Here is a 22481-nt window from a genome sequence, read left to right as displayed (position 1 = left end):
AATATCATCAACATACACTTGAGCAATCAAGACATATCCTTTTAAAATCTTTTGACAAACAAGGTTTTGTCAACCGACCCCCTAACATATCCATTTCCTAGAAGATGAGAGGATAACCTCTCATACCATGCTCTAGGAGCTTGTTTCAAACCATAGAGTGCCTATGACATTTGTGTTAACCGGTCTAGGAACAAGGTACCAAACATCATTTCTCACAAATTGATTTAATTCTTCCTGCATTGCAAGAAACCATTCACCATGATGCAAAGCCTCTTTCACATTTCTAGGCTCTTCCTTTGAGACATAACACACATGGCTAATCTCTTGAGCTAGTTGTTTCCTAGTTCTCACTCCCTGATTAAGAGGGCCAATAATGACACTCTCAGTTTGAGTGAGAGGACTATGATCAGAATGGGAAATATCAGCCTGGACAGATGAGATGGAACTAGAAGTTGAAGGGGTTGACAGGGCAATGGGGACAGAACTTCCAAAAGTTGACAGGTCAACCACAAGATCCAAACCTGGAGGGTCATGCTCAAGAGGAGGAGGAAGAAGACCATCCTCATCTAAAGCCATGTCTGCCGCGCAAATCTCACGGCCTGGAGTTCCGTCTTGCAACTCCCTCCCTCAACCCAAATTTCACGCAGAGATTGAATAAGCTCTGCACAAATAACTAAGTTTTTTTTTGAGGATTTTGCTCAAACCATAGTGGAGGAGGGTGAAGAGGTGGGGGAGGGGCTGGTGGCTAGTGTAATGTTGCTGAGGGGGAGGGCTGGTGGCTAGTGTAATGTTGCTGAGGGGGTGGGGCTGCGTTGGGAGCGGGGGAGAGATGGTTTTTGTTTTTGTTTTTGTTTTAATTTTTTAAAATGTTATTTTATTATTAGTTTACTTTAATAATTAATAATTTTAGGGTGTTTTAGGAATAATGGTGGCTGGATAGATAAGATTTTGTTTTTTTCAAATTTATATGGTGGGTGGGAAGATAAGGAGGGTGGGGAAATAAGACAGGGGGGGTGGAAATAGCAGCACTCTAAAAAAATTAAAATTAAAAGAAAAATCAGATAATGGATCCTATTTTTATGGAACACAACAACCCATTATCTTTTTTAATTCTGAAATAAATTTAAATTTTTTTAAAAAAGGTCTCTCGCAAGCGCAAAAAACACGCGTTAAAAGACTAGTACTAATTATGTAATATGTCAGGGGGAGGAACTCAAAAACTTTTTGATATGCAGCTTCAAAACTGTTTCTAAATCTTAAAAATTTTGAGCAAGGGAGGGGGCTTTAAGAAAATTCTAAAAATATATATTTTTTCTGAGTATTTGGGGTATTTTCTAGTTTGAGTTTTGAAAAATGGGTCTACTAAGTCAAATTCTGTTTTTAAATTTAAAAAAACTGTATTAAAATAGAATACCAAATGAACCCTTAGCTTTTGAAACGCTTCGAAATCTAAAACAGAAATCGACCCAATACATAATCAACAGGTAATACGAGTATCAATCATATATATGCATTTGGAACAAACTAGAAGGCAGAACGGAAATTATATATGCATTTGGAACAAACTAGAAGGCAGAACGGAAATTATATATGCATTTGGAACAAACTAGAAGGCAGAACGGAAATATTAATTTTATTCATAAGCTTAGCCAAGTCTGATTGGAACTGTAACAGAGTTGGGCTACAAACAACTAGAGAAACAACTGAGGTCCAAATAAAACATAAACATTATTATTACAGCACTTGAACATGAAAATAAGATAAAACCCCCTTGCAAATAAAAGCATATATATATATATATATTTGGGAGTTCTTGACAAGGAATCACATTTGTTCCTCATTATTGTAGCAGTCATCCACCTTAATGGAGAGACTTAATCAATCTATCAAAATTATTGTACGATGATCCTCCAATATCAGTAGCTTCTACAGCTTTTTTCTTCCATTCTTTTGCCTTTTGCCTCATCTTCATCCCCTTTTCCCCTTCCAGCATTTCCTTATTAATAAGTGCTTCAATTTCGTCACGCTTCACATCGGGGCTCACCTCCATTCCAATCTCCCAGTCAGTGCATGCGTATCGACAATTCGTTTGTTGCTCAGCAAAGAAAGGCCAGCAAATTACAGGCACGCCTTCGGATACACTTTCAATAGTGGAGTTCCAGCCACAGTGTGTTAAAAAAGCTCCAACAGATGGATGAGCTAGCACTTGGTCCTGTAGACACCAGCTTGCTATATAACCCCTATCCTTAATCTCCTCAAAAAATTCATCAGGTAAAACAGCTGAGTCTCCCTCTACCACATCAGGCCTAACAATCCACAAAAATGGGTGCTTGCTATTTGCAAGCCCCCATGCGAATTCTTTCTGATGCTGATCTGTCATTGTAGTTATGCTCCCATAATTTACATACACAACTGAACTAGGTTTCTTCTGATCAAGCCATTTAAAACATTCTGTGTCTTCTTTCCATAAGTTTGAGCTAAGAGACTCGACCAATTTGGTTTCGGTTTCAGGCAATTGCCTCTCAAGCAACTTAAGCGGGCCAATGGTGTAGATGTTAGGGAACATGGTCGATATTACATCTAACACTTCATGTTCAAATTCATCATATGTGTTGAAGATGATTGCAGAAGACTTCAAACAGTTTCGTGCTTCAGATCCCAAGAAATCAAACATTATGTCGTTGACATCTGTGACTCTGATGAAGCTGGGGTTGTCCCTGAGCCGAGCATTTTTCATGCCTGGGACCCAATCAATTGGTGTATCCAGTGTACCATCATGCAAGAAAGTCTCATCTGAAATATGCATGGATGGTGAACAATATGTGTGATCATACTTTATATATGGTCTCATTACAAGAGTATATTTGTTCTCAAATATTACAGTAAACTCATAGGCTAATATTCCACTTTAAAGTGTTCAAAGTGTTTAAAAATATATATTCCAACTCAAAGTTGTTCAAAATGAGATTCCATACATACAAAGACACAAATTCTTAATTAGTGGGCTACACTTACCCATTAATTTCTAAATTTTCTCATGGGTCATCTACCCATGAAAATTCCAATGAGATTAAATTTAACAGTCCCGTTCTCTTGGACCCCTGTAGTCCAAGGAGTTCGTGGTCACTCACCCTTGGATCTAATCTAAGGGTGTAGAAAAACTTATTTAAATATTCATATAAATATTTATATTATTTTACTTACCCAAAATATGTTTTCTGAAAAAAGAAAAAAAGAAAAAGAAGAAGAAGAACACGTTTCTTCTTTGTTATGTCGCTCATGAACATCCATGATTGTTCACAGCCTCCTCCATCCAAAAGGGTGACCAACCCATCATTAAACATCCATGATTACTCAGAACTAGAGCCCAAATCGACAACACTTTTGCAGTCGAAGATCAACAAGTCTTGATCTTGGGCGGTCTCTGAGGCCGTATCTCTCGTACCCAGATCGATAAATTGATTGCTAAGTTCATCTTTTGATGATTGTCAGAAGAGAAAGTTGTAAAACCATGAGATTTATTCCCATCGATGAAAAGAAAGGACAATCAACCTTGAACACTGCTGCACGCCATTGCAATCAAACCCAGAAGAAAACTACAACAGTAGAAGAAAATCTACTGTGGTTTACTATCTGTAACCGAGGAAAATAGTATTTGAAAACTAAAGATGAATATGTATGAGAGTTTCGTGGATGTTCAATGACACATTGGTCACACTTTTTGGAATCGGTGACGCTAGGTTGTGTAATTGAAGCCGCACCTCCCTCCACTGCGATGGCAGAATTTGAGGAGGAGGGCAGCGGCTACAAGCTTCTTGAGCGACAGAACAAAAAAGAAAGAGGTGTTTTATTTTTTTATTTTTTTATTTTCAAAAAACGTATTTTGGGTAAGTTAAAATAATATAAATATTTATATAGTTTTTTAAATTAATTTTTTCTACACCTTTAGATTAGATCCAAGGGTGAGTGACCACAAACTCCTTGGACCACAAGGGTCCAGGAGAACGGGACTGTATATATATATATTGTTTAATCATTATGAATCGAAGTTGGTTATCCGATAAAATTATAGATATCTGTAATTGTTATATTATATTTTAACTTTTATTCTTCTACAACTGTGTCTTTCAACAAATATATTTTGATCAAATAAAAATTAGTATTGTTGCTTTGTAATCATGATACAGTGATATAAAATAATTTCTAAGTGTGTACTTTCTTTATAATATGTATGCATGTATGTAGATACACACACATATACATATGTATGTATTATTTTATGTTTTTGTTTCTCCCCATTATACCAATTTATATACAAGTTCTTTACCTATTCAATTATTTGTTTTTGTTTTCCGAAGAAATTGATTAGAAATTGAGTATTTTGATTGTTTTCCACATGGTTAAATCCTACAAGTTTTGAGTCTAAGGCAAGAAGGAGAAGAAGGAAAAGAAGGAGAAGAAGAAAGATGGACAAGGAGATGATGGTTAAACTGATGATGAAATTTCTTGCCCAAATTGATTCGTTTGTTACTTTAATGATAGCTTTAAATGATACATCTTTAAGAGCAACTTATTATTGTAATTACTAAATTGCTAATACTTTGAATTACTTCTTCAATTTATATACAATTTACTATTCAATTGATGTATACAAGTTCTTTACCTATTCAATTTATATACAATTTACTAAATTCGTAATGTTTCGAATTACTTAAATTTTATCTATAGATTTTAATTGATGTATAAAGTTAAATACTTTTGCTTTATCAATCTGATTGTTTGGATTGAAAACTATTAATGAAAATTGTTACGTTTTGAATAATATATTTTCAAGTTTTTATAGTCCGTATTTTAATAAATTATCTATGAATTAGATTGTTTTCATGGATTCGATCATATTGAAAATAGTATTAAAGAATTTTATTTCAATTAAGATATATATGTATATGTGTTAAGTGAGTGAATTAATTTTTTACAACTTTTAATTTCAGTTTGAGTTCCTTTTGCTAATAATTAAAAATTCCTTCTTGAAGACCTAAACTCTAAACTTTAATAATTGCCCAGTTGTATAGAAAACAAAGAAAATGAATGTAAATTAATACCTTAGAGGTGCCAGTCAAGTTTAATAATTATATCAATTAAAACAAATTAGCCAACCATAGTATTTTAGAAAGATAAGACTAAAGTCTTTTACAATTGTTAAGTTTTCGTTGAACTGGACAATAAACTGGACATTCGATCTAAATATAATTAAATCATTTCTTTATTTCACAGCTTGGATACACTAAAAAGCTAGGGACTAGACATTTGGATTCTGCTGTCATTTTCGAGGTATAAAATCTCCTCCAATTCATTGTTGTTATTTTAAATTAACCATTATTAATCATCTTAGTCACTTGATTTTAATCATTTCGTAAGATTTTATATTTTATTTTCATCGATTGTGCTTGCATACAAGTTATTTAGAAGTAATCTTTATTCTGTTGATTGATACAAGTTGAATATGCTTTGATGCTAAATATTTTCCCCTTGATGTTCGCATTGAACATTTTATTTAAGTCATTAATCTGGTGAGCTTGGTTGATTATAAATTTTGAGTTAAATGTCTCAATTATACATATCGGTTTAAATTCTTTTTACTAATAATTAGAAATTTCTTCTTAAAGACCTAGACCCTAAACTTAACAATTGCTTCTCAACATATTTACGCATTTTCTAACATTTACCAATATTTTTTTTTTCTGTTCCATTTAGCATTTCTCTAAGTCATGTTCGAACCAAAAACAAATTTGAAGGAACTGTTACTACAAAAAGCATTGAGAAAATTGTATCAGATTCTAATTTACCAATCATTGGCTTAAAGAAGAAAACAAGCGAAGGCAGTTTGTCTACCAATTCTCCCGCCCCAAGATTAGAGTTTGTATTCTCTCTTTTACGATTCACTCATCTCATTCAAATACATATTACATGCATAACATTCAATTATTCATACATTCATTCTTCAGTCAATCTTTATATATTAAATTGTAACAAATTGTGTTGAATTTGACAAAATCATCATTTTTGTGATATTCTGATTGATGCTTTGTTTCAATATTAGGTTCCTTTCAATTAACGTATTATAAAATTATCTCTATTTATTATATAGGTCTAAAAACCATTTAAACCACTATTGAATTACATATAAATGAAATTTTTGCATGCTGAACGTTTGGGAATACTATTAAATTTTCATATTTACAGGTGAATTTTTTTAGGAAATATCCGTTTTTCAGGGGAAATTCTGTCCGTTTTCCGGCAGAAATGTCAAACCCTTAAGTAATTTTAACTTGAAATAAGGGCAAAAGACATTTTAGTCATGTGTACCTAACACATAAAAAAAATTAAAAACTTAAACATTATATCTGCATCCTTTTCTTCAATTGGAAAACCATTCATTACTTTGTGTTTCTTCGATTGGAAAACCATTCATTACTTTGTGTTTCTTCGATTGGAAAACCATTTATAACTTTCTTATTAAATTGTTAAATTATATTATTCCTGTTTATACATAATTAGATGTTTATGATTATTGTCCTAACTCGATTTTCCCCATTCATTAACATTAACACTTGCTATTTTCCCACTTTTTTATAATAGGGTCAAGACCTCCATCAAAGAGAAGACAAATCATGAAAAAATTGCAAAACAAAACCCACCTAATTAAACAGCATGCTGCTCAGAACTATCCAAGTTTTGCTATGTTAATAGCTGCTTCCCACTATTAACATCTCAATGTATATACAGACATGTCTACTATTTTAACATAACAGGTAGCCTGTAAAATATGTTATTACTTCTATTTTTGCCACTTATACTACCTTAGTTAAGCATAATGCTATAAGTTAAATCTCATTATATATATATATAAACAATCTTATTTTGTCTACGAAATTTCAAAACCCGCAGCATCGCGCGGGCTTTTTTGCTAGTCTGTTTCTAAATCTTAAAAATTTTGAGCAAGGGAGGAGGCTTTAAGAAAATTTTAAAAATATATATTTTTTCTGAGTATTTGGGGTATTTTTAAGTTTGAGTTTTTAAAAATAGGTCTACCAAGTCAAATTCTGTTTTTAAATTTAAAAAATTGTATTCAAATAGAATACCAAATGAGCCCTTAGCAGTCATCCACCTTAATGGAGAGACTTAATCAATCTATCAAAATTATTGTACGATGATCCTCCAATAGCAGTAGCTTCTACAGCTTTTTTCTTCCATTCTTTTGCCTTTTGCTTCATCTTCATCCCCTTTTCCCCTTCCAGCATTTCCTTAACAAGTGCTTCAATTTCGTCACGCTTCACATCGGGGCTCACCTCCATTCCAATCTCCCAGTCAGTGCATGCGTATCGAAAATTCGTTTGTTGCTCAGCAAAGAAAGGCCAGCAAATTACAGGCACGCCTTCGGATACACTTTCAATAGTAGAGTTCCAGCCGCAGTGTGTTAAAAAAGTTCCAACAGATGGATGAGCTAGCACTTGGTCCTGTAGACACCAGCTTGCTATATAACCCCTATCCTTAATCTCCTCAAAAAATTCATCGGGTAAAATAGCTGAGTCTCCCTCCACCACATCAGGCCTAACAATCCACAAAAATGGGTGCTTGCTATTTGCAAGCCCCCATGCGAATTCTTTCAGATGCTGATCTGTCATTGTAGTTATGCTCCCATAATCTACATACACTTTCGTGCTTCAGATCCCAAGAAATCGAACATTATGTCGTTGACACTTGTGACTCTAATGAAGCTGGGGATGTCCCTGAGCCGAGCATTTTTCATGCCTGGGACCCAATCAATTGGTGTATCCAGTGTACCATCATGTAGGAAAGTCTCATCTGAAATATGCATGGAAGGTGAACCATATGTGTGATCACACTTTATGATCACATTACAAGAGTATATTTGATCTCAAATATTACACGAAACTCATAGGCTAATATTCCACTTCAATGTGTTCAAAGTGTTTAGACGAAAAATATATATTCCCACCCAAACTGAGATTCCATGCATACAAGGATCATAATTATATCTTTTTTGGCATTAATGTGTAACACATATTTATTTATTAGGAGAACTGGACCTAACTTTCCGAACAAAATAATTATGTATTTTGCAAGTGGCTAAGAGTTTTATTCTCCATTCTAGCTCCTATATTTGATTACCCCTTCATCAATATTGCTTCGTATATAAAAAAAAAAAAGTATGTATTTTTATATTAAACAAAAGAAATTATGTCTATGTTATCATGCATACAAAATTAAGAGTGAATGACTTACAACGTGCTTATGTATCACATAAACTAATACGTACCTTATATATGTTTTTCTTATAGAAGAATTAATTTATATTGATTAAAAATATTTATATAATCTTGAAAGAAGTTAAAGATTAGTCTTTTTTTTTATAAAAAGCAAATTTATAAAAAGCAAATGTGTATTAAAACAGAAATTAAAATCTAAGAAAAGATACGTAATGTTATTAATCTAATGGAACTTTTTTCCATTTTTAAAAGAAGAGATATCTAGTTTTCAAATATCTAAGAGTCAAAAGGATAGAAGGACAACACCGCAGCTCAACCAAGAAAAAGAACGTCAAAGCAAAAAAAAGCAAGAGTTGAAAAAATACGAAAGTGTATCATTTGGTCTACCTCAAGCCTCATAAAAAATTTATCACTCCAAGGAATATGTGCTTGGAATATTATCGTGGGATTGAATGATTCAACCTCAAGTCAAGTGTGTCTTGATAATTTATATACACCCATAAAAATGTTCATAAGCCTAAAATAAATATGCAACGGATTAAAGGTTAACAATAAAAATGGGTCCATAAGAATTAAAGGAAGTATACCTTTGAATGGAACAATGCCTCGCTTGACGAGCTCACTGTATTGCAAGTAACCCACGAAGCCACATGCAGAGGCAGTCCAAAACTGGACCTCCGGAATGCCTAACTCCTGAGCAGCTTGCCTCCCAAATCCCGTGGTACCATCTGCAACTATACAAGTAACTTGTGGCACTTGAGATGTAGAGTTGATCTTAGTGACCAGCTCTTTGAATGGACCTAGACAGGTTTTCCTGGTGGAGTCGCATAAGGCTGGAACATCTTGGGTTGCATCCTTATCAGAAGGAGGCAGCCCGTCCGGTATGGTCTCGAACTGGAAGTCGGGCAAGCCCTTGACAGAGTCCGGGCCTTTGGACCGGATTAGGCGCCTGTGGTTGAACTCTGTGTTGACAAAGGTTATGTGGAAGCCCTTGAGTGAAGAAGCTTGGCTAATTGCATCATGGGGCTAACATGGCCTTGAGCTGGGAAAGGGACACAAACTGCATGTAGTTTTTGTTGGCGAGTAGAATATATCCTATTCTATTTGGGTTTTATTTATTTTTCCTTTTGTATAGATATTATGTAATTAGGATTCCACTTATTTCCTAATTAAACCCTACTAGGGTTTGTAACCTGTATTATAAATACCTCCTTTCGGAGAATGAAATATATCCGAAAATATTCTACCCATATTGTTTGACTTGGTATCAGAGCCGACTTTCTGGTGACCTGTGTGTGTTGTGCCCACCCGTGTTCTACTGTAGTAACACCCGTGACCCATATATAACTAGTGCTAATGGTTTGCCCTCTCCAATTACTGGCGAGGGCACCATTTCTCTCACCCCAACTCTGTCCTTGTCTCGTGCGTTATTAGTTCCCAATATCCATTGTAACTTGTTATCTGTTGGTCGCTTACTTGATACACTTAATGCTTCTGCTACTTTCTATCATACCCATTGCTCTTTTCAGGATCTCAAGATTCACGAGGTGATTGGGCATGGTAAACAGATAGGGGGGTTGTATTATTTGACATTACCTTCTGCACCAGTTCGTGATCGTGTCGTTAATACTGTTCAACGTTGCAGTGTCAAAGACAAACAACAAATTTGGTTATGGCATCGTCGCTTGGGACACCCGTCATTTGGCTACCTTAAGCGTATGTTTCAATCTTTATTCCGCTCCTGTGATGAGTCTAGCTTCAAATGTGAGACTTGTGTAATGGCCAAGAGTCACCGTACTGTTTTTCCCTTAAGTAATAATAAAGCTGCCTTGCCTTTTGAGTTAGTCCATTCTGATGTATGGGGTCCTGCTCGTGTGACTTCAAATGGTTTCCGCTGGTTTGTTACGTTTATTGATGACTGCACTCGCTTAACATGGGTGTATTTGATGAAGAATAAACATGATGTTGCCTCTATTCTCCATGATTTTTGTGCCATGGTGTCTATTCAGTTTCATGCTTATGTTAAAGTTTTTCGGACCGATAATGGCGGTGAATATGTGAATCATACATTGAATCAGTTCTTTCGTGATCACGGTATCATTCACCAAACTACCACTCCATTCACTCTTCAACATAATGGCGTGTCTGAAAGGAAGAATCGTCAGTTACTTGAAGTTGCCCGCTTTCTTATGTTGGATATGTCTGTTCCTTATCATCTTTGGGGACATGGTGTCTTGGCCGCGGTCTACTTGATTAACCGTACTCCTAGTCGGGTTCTTGATTTCAAGACTCCACTTGATGTGTTGTGTGCTCTTACTCCTCCGGTTTCGGTCTCTAAGTTACCTCCGAAGGTGTTTGGGTGTGTTGCGTATGTTCATGTCTACTCCCATCAACGGAGTAAACTTGATCCTTGTGCTCTCTGCTGCGTCTTCATTGGTTATTCTACTACTCAGAAGGGTTATAAGTGTTATCACCCGCCTACTCAGAAGGTACATGTCACTTTGGATGTTACTTTTCATGAAGAAGTACCCTACTATGTCTCTCCCTCCTCTTCAATTCAAGGGGAGAGGGGGAGTGAATTGAAGAGTTTCGGAGTGGAAAATATGGAAGTTTTTGGACCTGAAGAAGGAATTTCTGGCGAACAGGAAGCGACTGGTCGCAGGGAAGACGCGACCGGTCGCCAACGACTCTGTGATGAAAACGACCGGTCGCACATAGGAAGCGATCGGTCGCTCGTGTCGACGAGCGACAACAGTACCGATACGAGTGAAGCGACTGGTTGCGAGGAAAGCCACGACCGGTCGCCAGACGAAATTGTTGGTGTTTTCGAGCCTCTCTCAGAATGACATAACAGTGATATTGGCGACTCTCGTACAGATGAAGAGCCTCTCTCAGAAGGACATAACAGTGATATTGGCGACTCTCGTACAGATGAAATTGATAATAGACCCCCCTCTGCCCTGCCATTGCCTCAATCAAGTTGTGATAATGAGGTACTTTCTAGTGATGTGCCTACCTATTCTTTGCCCCCACGTACTACCCGTGGGAAACCTAAAGTGCAATATTCTCCTGATATACATGCCAAGTCTAAATATCCCATTAACCATTATATGTCAACTCATCGTTTATCTAAGTCATATGCATCATATTTGTGTCAATTATCTAGTGTATGTGTGCCAACTAAGTTGCAGGATGCTCTTTCTGATCAAAACTGGGTAGATGCAATGCATGTTGAGATGGAAGCCTTGAACAAGAATGCTACTTGGGAGTTAGTTCCTTTACCAAAAGGAAAAAAGGCAGTTGGGTGCAGATGGGTGTTTACTTTGAAGCACAAGGCTGATGGTTCCATTGACCGTTACAAGGCAAGATTGGTAGCAAAAGGGTATACTCAGACATATGGAGTGGATTACACAGAGACTTTTGCTCCAGTAGCTAAGCTCAACACTGTACGCGTACTCTTATCCTTAGCTGCTAACCGTGACTGGCCGCTGCTACAATTTGATGTCAAAAATGCATTCCTCCATGGTGACCTCAAGGAAGAAATATATATGGATCCTCCGCCGGGTATCCCTGTGACTTCTAAGGAGGGTGTGGTGTGCAAGCTACGGAAATCCTTGTATGGATTAAAGCAGTCTCCAAGAGCATGGTTTGGAAGATTTGCTGCATCCATGAAGAAGTTTGGGTATGTACAAAGTAACTCTGATCATACTTTGTTTCTGAAGCGTCATAAAGGTAAATTGACGGCTTTAATTATTTATGTTGATGATATGATTGTGACTGGAGATGATCATGTGGAGATACAGAGTCTTCAGAAGTATCTGGCTTCTGAGTTCGAGATGAAATCATTGGGTGATTTAAAGTATTTTCTTGGGATTGAAGTTGCCAGATCTAAAAATGGTATTTTTCTATCCCAAAGAAAGTATGTTTTGGATTTACTTGCAGAAACTGGAATGTTAGATTGTAAACCAATTGATACCCCTAGTGAGCAGAATCATAAGTTGGGGATATATCCCGATCAAGTTCCGACTGATAAAGAACGTTATCAACGACTTGTGGGGAAATCGATTTATTTAGCTCATACCCGTCCGGACATTGCGTATGCTGTAAATATAGTGAGTCAGTTTATGCACTCTCCTAGTGTGGATCATATGGGGGCTGTGACTCCTATTTTAAGGTATCTGAAAGTAACTCCTGGCAAGGGGTTAATTTTCTCCAAGTATGGCCATACGAATGTAGAAGGGTATACAGATGCTGATTGGGGAGGTTCAGCCACAGATAGGCGTTCGACATTTGGGTATTTTATGTTTGTGGGTGGCAATCTTGTTATGTGGAGGAGCAAGAAACAAAAGGTGGTGTCTAGATCTAGTGCTGAGGCCGAGTATCGGGGAATGGCCCATGGTGTATCTGAGTTACTATGGTTGAGGAGATTGTTGAAAGACCTTGGTTTTGGGCCTAATAAACCCATGGATTTATATTGTGACAATACGGCTGCGATTGCAATTGCTCATAATCCTGTACAGCATGACCGTACAAAACATGTGGAGGTTGATCGAAATTTCATTAAAGAAAAGTTGGATGCGGAGATTGTGTCCTTCCCCTTCATCCGTTCAGAGTATCAGTTAGCTGATGTTCTTACGAAAGCTGTTTCTACAAGTATCTTTCTCAACTCGCTTGACAAGTTGGGCATGCGTGACGTCTTTGCTCCAACTTGAGGGGGAGTGTTGGCGAGTAGAATATATCCTATTCTATTTGGGTTTTATTTATTTTTCCTTTTGTATAGATATTATGTAATTAGGATTCCACTTATTTCCTAATTAAACTCTACTAGGGTTTGTAACATGTATTATAAATACCTCATTTCGGAGAATGAAATATATCCGAAAATATTCTACCCATATTGTTTGACTGTTTTTTGGTTGCTTCTCGTACTGAACCCATCTCTCTTTACCAATATAAGCAAGACCTGTGTGGTGAAAGCCAACTTTGCTCTTGTGCCATTTATAGAAAATGCGCCAAGCCTTGCCTCTTCGGCACATTGGAGTCACTTTTGTCAAAAGAAAACAAAAATTACAGTTTACAAATATACAAGTGATGTGTCAATAACAATAAAATTGCCCATTTCACTAATACTTCAGATCATCACATGGGCTGACATGGGCGGGCTGGGTAGGAATATGTGTGATTAGATATATGTTATTTTTTAATGGAAAAAAAATGGAGTAAGTGGTTGCCTACCTTGCCCTGCCGGGCCGCCCCTGCCTATCAATGGAAACCAGTGCGTGAAAGAGCTCATGTGTTATTTTCTTTTCTATGCCGCTAGCTTCCAAGAAATGAATGACCCCGGTCACATTAGAGGAGTAATTAATTTTATATCATTTTTATTGAAGGGCACATTTTCTTACCCGGAATATAAATATTGTACCTACATAGAATACGGCCGTTCCTGCGATTTTGAGAATCATAAACAAACGAATACAACGAGGCCCTTATTTTCAAATTTGTTTACTAAACACAGAGAACAATAGCGTGTACCCAAAAAATAAAGAACAATATCATGCATTGACGAACACAACACAATGCTACTTGTTTTAGTCTTCGGTGCAAATTAGGGAATGTATAGCGACATTTCTTACTTTGATTGCTTCAGAAGTAAGAGTCAAAGTAAAATAGTACAGACCTAACAGATGGAGAGGGTTTAGTAAAAACACATGCGGGTTAATCTGGCTGAGAGGGTTAGTCAAATACATGTGGGAATTTTGGAATTCCTTTTTGGGAGTTTCTATTCTACTTTTTGTGATATTTGGGTAATCGTTTTATTAAATATGTTAGGCCATTTTTGTTTCAGCTAGTCTAGTTGTAATTTTTGTCAGGCCGTACCGATGAAACTGATTGATTTAAATCGCAATTATCGGTTTGGTTTGATTTTGATAAAAAAAAAATGTCAAACAATTTAAAAATCGAATCAGATCATATATGATTTAGTTTGGTTTAGTTTTGAATTTTTGTAAACCGCCCTAAATCAAATCGGCCCATTTATGTGTATATTTATTTATTTACATTATATTTTACATGTTTAATACTCTAATTAGGTAATAACTATATATGGATATTTGAATTGAGCTATATTACAATTAGTTTTTGAAATTTGAAGTTTTTATGGCATGTTGAGCTTCAGGATGGTTTTGTACTATAAAAAAAGATTTAAGTATGGACCAAAATGTTATATTGTAATTGGTTTGACAAGATGGTTTCGTACTATAAAAAAAGATTTAAGTATGGACCAAATTGTTATATTGTAAATGGTTCGACAGTTGTTGGGTTCATTTTTATACATGATTTATCATGTCATTCAACCAATGTTTTGAGTTAGTTCTTAACACTTTATAGTTTTTTTCTTCATTTTTGTGTTTTTTTTTTTATAGATTTTTCCTCAGTTTGAATAAATGTGAGCTAAAAGTGCATTATTGAATATAAAATATGTTTTTGCTCATTTTCGTAGGTCAACTTCTTGGCCTTGGATCAGAAGGTTCTGGTGCTCAGATGCGGTGAAGCTCTTCATGAAACTTATCTCCATTGAAAAAGTATTACCTCACAAACCGATCCAGCATTGATACTAACTTTGAAATTCTGTTTTGGGTCTCTTTTACCCCTCTTTTGGCATCATCTCCCCTTCTAATTGTTACCACACCTCTTGGTAGCTAAGGGGCAGCTGGAAGAATCATTTTCTACACTTTGCAATTTCTGATTTTTAAAGAAGGAGGAGAGCAAAGAGCAAACAAAGAAAGGGGAAAATGACATGATAATTGGAGAGAACCTTGGGGAGCCTTGAGGCAAGGATCCAAGGGGTTGAAGATGAAATTCTCTTTCTCCTCATTGTTTTTAGTTTCTTTCATTTTATTTCTTTCTTGTATTTTTTTAGTTTCAATGTTATTTCTTATTTTTCTAGGGATTAGGTTGAAGGCCTAAACGTGATTACACTTTTGTTTTGATATGCTTTGAGTTTATGAATTTCTAAATGTTGTTGATAAATTCTTTTTCACTAAATTAATCATATATTATGTGTTTGCTTCCTTTGATTGATCACCTTAATTAGGTTACGTCATGACCCAATTCGAAAATTAGGAATATTCCCAAATCATGGTGTGAGTCAAACCATAATCATAAGAATAAAATCTTACAACCATGATATGATGAGAAATAGAGCCACAAATAAAACAAATTTACTTAACATCACAAAATCAGAGTCGTAGTAGCTCGTACTTAAATACACACTAAGATCTTTATCAAGCGGTTAGCTACTTACAAACATTAATTACAAAAATCAACAACAAAAGCCTAGCAGCTTAGTTGAAACCCGCTTCCTCAAACTTCGTCTTGAATCTTGCACAATCTATTAGGGTATGAGCATTCTAATGCTCAGTATAGAGTACCGTCAAACCCCTCAAGGTCAGCTATCACAGTTAATCAAAATGTCATGCATCAAACAACACAAGATATATAAATTATGCAATCAGACCAGATAAATAAATTTGCATATGCAATGATGCCATAAACTCACTCCCTTCTAATCCCACTAATTCGTACCTTAGGGCAACAAATCTGTATGTCCCATACCATGCATTTGACCACTGTGGCTTCGAATACCCTAAAATATGAACTAATACCCATCCGTCCCTTAACCCATCTTTCTTTGGTTTACAAATTTCTCAACTTTCACTTTTCATTAGAGGCTCTACTCCCATCACCTCAATAAAATTAAGCCCTGCTCCCGTAACTTGAATATATTCCACAATTTTTTTTTAAAACTCAGATATATCTAAGGTCTTCTCTCACCCCTTAGATGTACCTTAAACAACCCCCACACACACACCAACCCAACACAAAACCATAATTATGATGCATATGTAATGCAATTCAAACATTATCAAACTCTGCAAAAATAGTAATACAGATAATAACAAAAATATTTCAAGTTTAATCCCATGAATAATAATATTCATCAAACGTCAAATAATATCCACGGAGCAATATCAATAATACTATTCACCTTACATCATATTGAAAATACCTCTAGGATGGCTTAAAACACCAAAAACGTAAAGTTTGCGTTTTGAGTAGTCAAGAGTATTACGATATACAATGTATCAATCATGTACAGTTCAGAACGTAAAAGCAGAGAAAAACACAGAAAGTATTTTACGTGGTAAAACCCCACCTCTGAGAAAAATCCATGGGACTCCTCAGTCCAAAACAAATCCACAATAGAAAGATGATTACAAGAAGTACCCACACACTTATCCTAGACACATTCTAGATAATGTTTACCGACTTCTTCGTAACTGTCATGGGATGATCTTTCGACACTCCTTATGTTGAACGCAATACTGGTCACGATTGCTTCAAGCTCGCTGGAGTTCTTCCAACTCTCCTTATGTTGAATTCGATACAGGTCACGATTGCTTCAAGCTCGCCGGAGTTCTTCCAACTCTCCTTATGTTGAATCCAATATTGGTCACGATTGATTCAAGCTCACCAGAGAAAAACCACCACAACGGTCTTGGTGCCCTCAACCGTGTGAGTTGATCGGTTCATAATTGTATATTATTTCTTACCCTTCTAGCTTATGATTTGGTTATGTTTTTGAGTTAAACTTGTGCTTTTAATCCTTTTTGTGTTTATCTTTCAGTTAATTGAGCTTTAGGTAACAATGATGGCTTTGGAGAACATAATTCATGCAATTCAAGCATGTTAAGGCCTAATTTGGATGAATTGATGAAGAGCTTAAAGACAAATTCATTATGGCTACAGCCCCCTGCCAGTCCAGTTCCGTAGGTCATATTGCAAGCTTTGTTTCAGCAACCTACATAGCTCGGATGAGGCCACATTCTTCATGAAAGTTTCTCCAATTGGTGTGTACTATAACATATCCAAAATTCAGCCCCATTGGATAAATCTGGAGTCCGTTACCTAGCAAAACACAGAACCATGCTCAGGATGGATCTTATCAGCGCGGAAAATGAGTTAGCAATTTGTTTCGGCCTTAACTTCTTCCTCCGACCTTGGATTGGCCCAAATAACATATGGCTGGAAAGAAGACATTCTGAACTTCAATTTAGAGTGCTTAAAGTCCTAATTTGATTAAGAGAAGCCCAAGTTGTAAGCCCTTGAAGTTGCTGGTCATGCTGACCTCAGCATGTGCTGGTTGGATGCTTGGTCATGGTGAGCTAGGTATGAGCTATCATTTCTGGTTGGAAGCTTGGTCATGGTGACATGAAGATGAGCTAGGGCTGCTGGTGGGATTTAGTGGTGAAGTGCATCAACCAATTCAAGATTTTCTAATACAAGTGCATCACCCATTTCAGATTTTCTAATACAAGTGCATCAACCATTTCAGATTTTATAATTCAAGTGTTGTATGCATTAGTCTTATTGAATTCTGATTTTCACTTCCCCTAGGCCTATAAATAGGGATGTTCTCTAAGCTTGTAATAACACCCCAAGGGGGGGGAGCTCTCAAACACTTCTCTAGAGCTCCCTTCCCTTCTCTCCCTCAAATTCTCTTAGTTTCCCTTTGTAGTTCTCAATTGTTGTAATAAGATCATTCTATTAAATTTTCTTTGTACTAAATATCAAACACTTTTCCTTTCTCTTCTTCTAATTCTCTAAAGCTTTCAAACACATGTTCTTCCAAAATCCTCAAAGTTCTCAAACATCTCTCTACTTCCCTTCTCTTCCAAAAGCCTCCATGTCTCAAACACTTCACAAACACATTTCTCTTCCTTCCCTAAGTTCTCAAATTCTCCAAGTTCACAAACATCCTCCAAGTTCTCAACCACTCTCTTCCAAATCCTCAAAGTTCTCAAACATCTCTCTACTTCCCTTCTCTTCCAAAAGTCTCCATGTCTCAAACACTTCACAAACACATTTCTCTTCCTTCCCTAAGTTCTCAAATTCTCCAAGTTCACAAACATCCTCCAAGTTCTCAACCACTCTCTTCCAAATTCTCAAAGTTCCTAAACACTCTCTTCCAAAATCCACAAAGCTCTCAAAACACCTCTCTACTTTCTTCTCCAAATCCTCCAAGTTCTCAAACACTCTCTTCCAAATTCCCCATGTCTTAAACACATTCCCTTCCAAAATCCTCAAAGCTCTCAAACACATGTTCTTCCAAAATTCTCTAAAGTTCCCAAACACTTTCTTCTCCCTCCTCAAAGTTCTCAAACACTTCCTTTCTTCCTCAAAGTTCTCTTAGTTTCCTTAATGTTTTCTTAGTTGTAATTTATTTTTCTTTGTTATGTAAATTCTTTTCTTAAGTTTTCAAGTTGAATTAGTTTCCAAGTTTCAATTATGGTTTTTGTTCTTATTCATTATGCTTATAAGTTAATATGCTAGTTTGAATGATTGATCACCATTTAGGCTTGCATGTTAGCTATCTTGGTTTGAATTAAGAGTATACACCATGCTTTAATTCGAATTGAACTATGAATAGGAAGAGTATGTATGGACATTCGACAACAGGGATTAGATACATACTTGGTTGTTTAAAATGTTCTTCTATGCTTAATGGGTTCCTAATGCTTAATTTTAGGTTAGACAACAAATGATCAAATTAGGGAATTAGGAACACAAGGTTATGACCACACACCATGGCTTAATCATACTTTAGCTAGAATCAATCCATTAATCTAAATTGAACTTGGGAACTTATTTGCTTGAGTTACTTATTTCTTTCTTCCTTGTTTTATGTTCTTTGTTTTTGTTTCTATTTTGTGTAGGGAAACTAAATTGGATCATTCAATCACCAATCCCTGTGGAATCGACCTCGCACTTACATATGCTATACTACCAACGGTTCGTGCACTTGCGAGTATCACAAGTTGAGGATGCAGCTTAATCCATTTTGGTGGAGCTAAATCTACGCAACAAGTTTTTGGCGCCGTTGCCGGGGATCGGTAACATTGTTTGATTCTATTTGGCTTTCCTACTCTATTTTTTTTTTCTTAACTGGACAATTTCAAGTTTTAAAGTTAATGACATTAATGGACAAGTTGTGTTTGTAGTCCAACAGAAAAGGACAATTGCCCAACAAGCAAGAGAACTGGGTTTAAGTCCCAGCTTACACAACCCATTGGTGCTTGTTGCTTTGAAGCATGGAATTGGACATGTGTTGATTTTTCCTTTTCATTTTTAGTTTTTTTTTTTATATTTCGTAATCCTTTAATTATGTTTCAAGTTTTTTGTGTTCGTTTTAGCAATTTATGATAGCTTAATAAAAATGGAGAGAGATGGCAACCTCAATCATAAGAATGGGGAGTGTGGAGCAGTGGGAGAAGTCGCGACCTCCAAATGCATCATGCTCGACCTAATCGCTTCAAGGGGGAGTATTCCAATCTTTTCTCTTTAGTTGTTTTGTTATTACTTCAGTAATTTTAATTTTCTATTTCTTTTATTAAAAAAAAATTAAAAAAGATTTTTTATATTAGCTGACTCGTGGTAACTCCAGTGAGCGTCTCCGTCAATACAGTGTCTAGGAGTTCTTTAGGCGACACCTTCGGTGTCTAAGAAGTTTGGGTTTTAAGTGGGACCTTTGTGACCCCTCCAACCTTCCCGGATCCCCTGGCTGTGTTTTCTGAGGCCCTTAACTGGTCATCCATGAGTTGCTTGTATATTTGTGTGTTTTTTTTCAAAAAAAAAAAAAAACAAAAAAAAAAACAAAAAAATTAAAAAGTTTTAAAAAAAAATTGAAATTTGAGTTTTTATTTAATTTTCCTTGTAAATTGCAATTTGGAACTTCTTTGTTGTTTTTTTTTTCTTTGTGTGGTCAGTTAGTTGTAAATAATAATAAATTAAAAAAAAAAAAATCAATTTGGAAGTTCTTTGTTTTCTTTTATGTTCTTTTTTTTGTTTTGTTAGGTTAGTTTATTTATTTACGTGGTGTGGTTAGTTAGTTTATTTCTGAGTGTTAAAAACACATTTTTATTTCATTTCAAACATTACAAACAAAGAAAAAAAAAAGTAAAACAAAAAAAAAACAAAAAAAACAAAAAACAAAAAAAACATTCAAGTAAATTAAAAATAAAAACAACTTCTTCATCTTCATCTTCATCTTCATGGCATGCCTCTATTGTCTCTTACTTGCAGAATCTGCAGCAGCTCCACATGGTCCTCATTTTTTCTCTGCAGTGCTTCCACGTGCTGATTGGCACAGTAGAGCCGCTTCTGCAAGTCCGCCACCATAGCCTTCAAGGAAGTTATTTCCTCGCTCATCGCGGCACACTCCCGTGTTCTCGCCAGCAATCGCATACCCAAATTGGTAGCCGAGACCGCATGGAGAACAGTTAAATTATTGGACTCCTCCACCGCTGCTTTGTCAGACCTCTGTGCCACATGCAGATGATCTGTCGGTGTGAGCTTGCTGCCAATCATGCCTCCAAGCAGCGCTGCTCTGTTCGGCATTGCCTCAGAAAAGTTCGGTATTACCTCAGCAAAGTTTGAGGCCGTACCGTGATGATATGTGGAGTTTGGGAAGACATGGTTTTGAGGAGCCCTTATCTGCGCATTCGGTGGTGCAAGGGACAGTTCAAGGCTAAGATCATCAAGGTGAGTGCATGAGGATGCCATTGTTTTGTTTTTGGATTTTTTGATGTTTTCTCTAAATTTGCAGGAAGAAATGCGGGGTGCTCTTCTACTTCACCGAGATGAGTTTAAATAGACTTATGCAGATGAGGGAGCCGAAAGCACTTCGGATCTCGAGGGTGCTATCCTGTGCTCTTTTCTCTCGGATCCCTTCATTTCTGGCGCAAATTGCGAGCACGTTTTTTTTTTTAAAAGGGAGCATGTCTACACTTTCACTTACTTTTGCCTCCCTGTTTTCTGATGTTTGTGTTTTTGCTTTTTCAGTTTTTATTTTATTTTATTTTATTTTATTTTATTTTCAATTATTTTCTTCTTGTTTGACTGGTTTCTTAATAATGTAGTTGGAAGAAGAGACAAAATTAAAGATGCGTCTTGGACACCTGGTGCAAGAATCCCAACTCTTCTTTTAAATTATTGTTTGAATTGCGTGTTTATTTCAGTTTATTTATTTATTTATTTATTTTGTTTTTTATTTAATTAGGTAGTATAATTTAAAACTCATAGGATATTCTTTGAAGGAGCTAAATTTTTGGTAACTCCAGTGAGCAACCGCAGTCTATACAGTGTCTAGGAGTTCTTTAAGGCGACACCTTCGGTGTCTAAGAAGTTAGGGTTTTAAGCGGGACCATTGTGACCCCTCCAACCTTCCCGGAACCCCTGGCTGTGTTTTCTGAGGCCCTTAACTGGTCATCCTTAAGTTTTTCTCTTAAAAGAAGAAGCAGTTATTTGTGTATTTACTTAACTAAAAATAAAAAATAAAAATAAAAATAAATCTTGTTTGGGTCTTCGTGTTTTTGTTTGATTGTCGTTCTTTACATTTAGGGTCAATCGTTTCTTTGAGATAGCTAACGTTTTTATTTCCCAATTAAAGAAAAAAAAAAAAAAACACACATACACTTTAAAATTAAATAATAAATAAAAACTAAAATCATTTCTTCTTGGCGCTCGGTGTCTCGACCATAGGAGCTTTGAGTTTGGCCCTCTGGCTGTCCTCTTCCGGGGCTTCACGCACAGCCTCTTGGGGCTCATCACTTGAGCTCCCAAAGATCGCAATCTTAGCTTGAGCGTAACTACTCTCGCGATCCGCTTGCTTGCGTTTACCCGGTCGGTCTAGGTCCTCCAGTTGCTTTCTCATGTCGCGAGAGTACAACTCTACCATCTTTGATAGATTTTTATTCTCGTCTCGCAATACTTCTAGCTGGTGTCGATTCACCTCCACAATCCTTGACCTCTCCCTTTTCAAGCTTTTTATAGCACTCTGACAGTCTTCAACCAAACTTCGCTCCGCCGCCAACTGAGCTTTAAGCACCTCTACCTCATGGGACTTCGCAAGTAGGCGATGACCCAAACTTGCGACACATGCTGTACTCTGCACGCTCAGTGCCAGGGCATCACTCGTGACCCGGTTGTCATCCCTTGTCCCGAACACACGTATATCTTTGGGAGTCACTAAATTTCTGCAAACTCCAATGGCAACATCGTTGTCCAGGAGTATTGAGTCATTGACAGTCACAGGCCCCCGTGCGGAGGCAAAGTAGGGCATCCATACTGGTG

General features: G+C 36.4%; 2 pseudogenes; both read right to left on the bottom strand.

Annotated features, from left to right (window-relative positions):
• Positions 1 to 1808: 1808 nt before the first annotated feature.
• LOC110744577 (linamarin synthase 2 pseudogene) lies at positions 1809 to 14899 on the bottom strand (annotated as a pseudogene).
• LOC148293685 (linamarin synthase 2 pseudogene) lies at positions 7170 to 8201 on the bottom strand (annotated as a pseudogene).
• Positions 14900 to 22481: the final 7582 nt, after the last annotated feature.

The sequence above is a fragment of the Prunus avium genome, chromosome 6 (assembly GCF_965620075.1).
Source record: "Prunus avium chromosome 6, drPruAviu1.hap1.1, whole genome shotgun sequence".
Taxonomy (NCBI): domain Eukaryota; kingdom Viridiplantae; phylum Streptophyta; class Magnoliopsida; order Rosales; family Rosaceae; genus Prunus; species Prunus avium.
The sequence above is the reverse complement of the archived record's forward strand: the minus strand, read 5'-3'. Positions and strand labels throughout refer to the sequence as shown.